Source organism: Oratosquilla oratoria, chromosome 21, assembly GCF_046742065.1.
Source record: "Oratosquilla oratoria isolate Oo_2021 chromosome 21, ASM4674206v1, whole genome shotgun sequence".
Classification (NCBI taxonomy): domain Eukaryota; kingdom Metazoa; phylum Arthropoda; class Malacostraca; order Stomatopoda; family Squillidae; genus Oratosquilla; species Oratosquilla oratoria.
Genome location: NC_134797.1, coordinates 3663650 through 3668649, shown reverse-complemented (window position 1 = coordinate 3668649; position 5000 = coordinate 3663650). Strand labels below are relative to the sequence as shown.

The window sequence follows — 5000 nt, the reverse complement described above, 5'->3', positions numbered from 1 at the left end:
ATAATTTTAACTCGTCCTAAAAAGATAAAAAAGAATAGAAATGTGATATTAATCATTCAAAAATGGAAAAGGAACTAATAATGAAAGAATAGATAATTACAGGAATTACAATAGAAGGAAAAGGAAAAAATAAAAAATAAAAAGAATAGTAATAGCAAGAGCTATCCTGAAGCAGTGGGGCAAGCCTTCTTCAGCGGTGGATGGGACATCACTTCCTACAGGGCCTTTTAACAACTCACTGTGGTAAAGAGCAGGCAAACCTACATATTCAAACTGCTGAGATGGAAAGGCTGGGATAAAGGGTTCTTTTCGTGTAGTTATCAGATTTGAATCGGTCACCCCATTAGTAAGGAGGAATGAGGCTAAAGTATACGTATCAATACCATTGTGCTAATCGTATACACACACACACACACACACACACACACACACACACACACACACACACACACACACACACACACACACACACACACACACACACACACACACACACACACACACACACACACACACACACACACACACACACACACACATATATATATATATATATATATATATATATATATATATACATATACATATACATATACATATACATATACATATACATATACATATACATATGTATATACATATACATATACATATACATATACATATATATATATACATATATATATATATATATATATATATATATATACATATAAATATACATATACAATATACATATGTATATATATATATATATATTTATATATATACATACATATATATATATATATATATATATATATATATATATATGTATTATATATATATACATACATATATATATACATATATATATACATATATATATATATATATATATATATATATATATATATATGTGTGTGTGTGTGTGTGTGTGTGTGTGTGTGTGTGTGTGTGTGTGTGTGTGTGTGTGTGTGTGTGTGTGTGTGTGTGTGTGTGTGTGTGTGTGTGTGTGTGTATTTACCTAGTTGTATTTACCTAGTTGTATTTTATGGGAAGGGGAGCTATGCTCGTGGGGTCCCGTCTTCATATCTCATTTTATCTAAACTATTTTTAAATTCATGTATTGTTTTTGCACACACTACTTGTTCCAACTGTTTATTATTCTGTGAGGAAAGCTGTTCTTTTTCAAGTCTCTTCTATAGCTGTCTTTTTTTATTTTCTTTCCGTGTCCTCTTGTATTTCTGTTATCCCATTTTATCAGATTCTCTCTATCAGAAATTTCTATGCCTTTCATGATTCTGTAAATAGCTATCAAATCTCCTCTCTCTCTTCTTTGCTCTAGTGTCTGTAGTTCAATTTTTTCTAGTCTCTCTTCATATGATAGTTTTGAGAGTGTTGGTGCCAGTTTTGTAATTGCTCTTTGTATTCTTTCAAGTTTTTTTATACATTTTTTTGTACTTGGTGACCATATCGTTGCTGCAATCTTATTTATATGTTTCTCAGGTGACATATTATTCATAACAATGACTCCCAGGTCCTTCTCATTTTCTACTTTTTTTATTCCTTCTTCTCCCAATTTATATGCTCCTGTTATTCTGTTTTTGCTTTTTCCAAATTCCATTATACTACACTTTTTTGTATTGAACTCCATCTCCCACTTCCTACTCCATTCCTGTACTATATTTAGATCTCTCTGTAGTGATTCACAATCTTCTTCAGTTTCCACTCTTTTCAGTAGTTTTGCATCATCTGCAAAGAAGCTCATATAGCTTTCTATTCCTTCATCCATATCATTAATATATATAGCAAACATTATTGGGGCCAGAACTGTTCCCTGCGGAACACCGCTTATTACTTCATCCCATTTTGAGTGCTGGTTTCTTATCACTACTCTCATTTTTCTTTCTTGCAAAAAGTCTTCCATCCAATTTAGTAGTTTGCCCTGTATTCCTCCTTGAGTTTCTAATTTCTTAAGCAACTTCTTATGTGGTACTTTGTCAAAAGCTTTCTTTAGGTCTAGAAATGCACAGTCCGCCCATCCATCTCTTTCTTGTATTATATCTATTAGCCTTGAATAGAAACATATTAAATTGGTGACGCATGATCGTCCTTGTCTGAATCCAAATTGCCTTGGATTTAACACTTTGTTTTTTTCTAAATATTTTACCCATCTACTTTTTATAATTCTTTCACAAATTTTTGCTATTGTACTTGTTAGAGAGACTGGTCTATAGTTGGTAGGTTCTTCTTTATTTCCTCCTTTATATATAGGTACTATATTTGCTTTTTTCCAATCTTCTGGAACTTTTCCTTCTTTCAAGGAACTGTTTAGTATGCTATGTATTTTGTCTGCCAGTTCATTCCTGCATTCTTTCAGAATCCAGTTTGCTATATCATCTGGTCCATGCGATTTTCTGACATCAAGATTACTCAAGTGTGTCAATATTTCATTCTTTGTTACTTCTATTTCTTCCATAGGGGGGACTTTCTCTTTCCATTCAATCTCTTCAGGTTGTATGTTCTCCCTTGTAAACACTGATTTAAAATGTTTGTTCATAATTTCCGCCATTTCCATTTCCTCAGTGTATTCAACTCCCTCTTGTCTTAATTTCTCCAAGTCTTGTTTGTTTTTCAGTTTATTGTTTACAAATCTGTAGAATAGTTTTGGTTGATCTTTACACTTTTCTATGACATCTTTTTCATATTTTCTCTTTTTCTCTCTGCACGTTTGTACATATTCATTTCTATAACCGGTATATATTTTCCATTTTTCAGGTCTTCTGTCTTTTTTCCATCTGGTCCAGGCTTTGTCTCTTTTGTCTTTTAGCTCCCTACAACTTTTGTTGTACCAGCATTTTACATATTCTTTTTCTTGTTTTTGTCTTGGGACATACTTTTCCACTCCTTTTTTGTAAATTTTTGTCAAAATATTCCATTTCTCTTCCACTGTTGTTTCTTCTTTGTATATTTCTTCCCAGTTTTCTTGTTGAAAGAATTCTCTTATTTTATCAAAGTTTGTTTTTTCATACATCATTCTTCCTTTTCTATATTGCTCATTTCTTTTCCTATATTTTTCTTCATTAAGTTCCAGTTCAATCAATATGTGGTCACTTTTACTTATTGGTGTTTTATATTCAATCTTGTCCACTATTCTAGGTTCAGATGTAATTATTAAGTCTAGTCTCGATGGTTCTTCTTCATTTCTATACCTGGTGTTCTCCTGTATCCATTGTGTCATTGTATGGTCAGTAATCATCTCAAGTAGAGCGTTTCCCCATGAGCCGTCTCCACACTTTACTGTCATTTCTTCCCAGCAGATTTCTTTGCAATTAAAGTCGCCCATTATAACTATTCTTCCTCCATCTTCCATTATTTTATTTAATGTTATCTTTGTGTCCTCTAACATACTTTTATGTTCACTCTCCTCCCATAAGGCTGTTTTCGGAGACACATAATTTATCACAAATTTTCTGCTCTTTTTATCTCTGTCTTCCACTTCTATCATAATCATCTCTACTGTATTCTTTCCATATATGACACCCTTCACGTTTATATCCTTCTTAATCAGGAACATAACTCCACCCCCTTGCTTTTTCTCTCTGTTTTTAATCCAATAATTATATGCATCATGTCCTACACTGTTGGGTGGTAGTGGGCCTTTTAATTTTGTTTCTACAATTCCCATTATGTCCGGTTCTTTTTCTTTCAAATAATCATTCAGCTCATTCAATCCTGTTATTAATCCATCTATATTTGTGTAAGACACTCTTAGTTTTCTGTCACTTCCATTGTGTTCTCTGTTTCCCTTTTGTTTTTCTCTTGTATGTCGAACTGCCTTAGTTTCATATTCACTACTCTCCAATAGAATCTCTCTTTCTCTGACTCCGTTCTGCTCTCGTTTTTTTCCTTAGCTTCAAGTCTTTTCTGTTTTTCTTCCTCTCTTTCCTCTTTTTCATTTCCCTTTTTATCCATACCTTTTTATATTGTTCACTTGTTGCTAGTTTCCCTGTTTTGGATAAGATATTCTCTGCCGTCGTTTGTGACCTGAATTTAATCTTAATTGGTCTGGTCTTATCTGTACTATACTTTCCGAGCCTGAATTTTTCCTCAATTTCCTTCTTAATTTCTGGTTCATCTTCCTGAACTAATTTTAGTAAACTGCTTACTTTTTCATTTTCCTCATTGGTTCTTGAGGTTCTATCTGGGTTATGTTTCTCTTCCATTCCTAATATAATTATACATTTCTTTTTGTCAGCTAAGTCTCTTACTATATTCTCCTTCTGTCTCATCACTTTAATAACTGAGTCTTCAGTTTGTTCTTTCATTTGCTGTTTAATTATATCAGTAAATGCAACTTTACTGTTTTCTTTTATCGACTTCCATCCCTCTCTGTTTTCTTTACTATTCCTCTTCAATTCCTCATTCTCCACCTTTACTTCTTTTAACTGTCTTTTCAGGTTTTCTATTTCATCAGTTAAGTTTTTGTTCGCCTTCTCTAGTTCTTCCAATTTTTCAACCCTCCGTATGATATTGTTAACATGACCGAACCTACGCTCCAAGTCCTCGATCATCTTATCGACATTCTCTTCTAGTCTTGTCAGTCGGGGGGGGGGGGGGGGGGGGGGGGGGGGGGGGGGGGGGGGGGGGGGGGGGGGGGGGGGGGGGGGGGGGGGGGGTTGGTTTGTGTCCCCCCCACCCTCTTTAAATCCCTGGAAAATATTCTCATCACTTTCTACTGTATTGCTCTTATCTATACTTTTAATCTTTACATTTTTATTAGACATTTCATCGTCGTCGGGGGGCCGTTTGTTTACCTTTCGCCTGTCTGCCTGGGCCAAGTCTACTCCTTCCTCATTTCCTTCCATTTCCCTCAGTAATCCCTCCCCTTCTCTTTCCCTACTTTCCTACTAACCCACGAGCAATTTCCCCCCACCCTGTAAATACAATAGGCACTTCTCTTTGCGTTGGGATCCACAAAACTTCAATTTTCTTCAGAACGTCTTCTAAGCCGTCCG

General features: G+C 34.6%; 1 protein-coding gene across 12 annotated transcripts in view; it reads right to left on the bottom strand.

The window, feature by feature from the left end:
• Positions 1–5000, bottom strand: part of LOC143036681 (slowpoke-binding protein-like) — a 138987-nt gene that overhangs the window by 62437 nt on the left and 71550 nt on the right. The window lies entirely within an intron of this gene.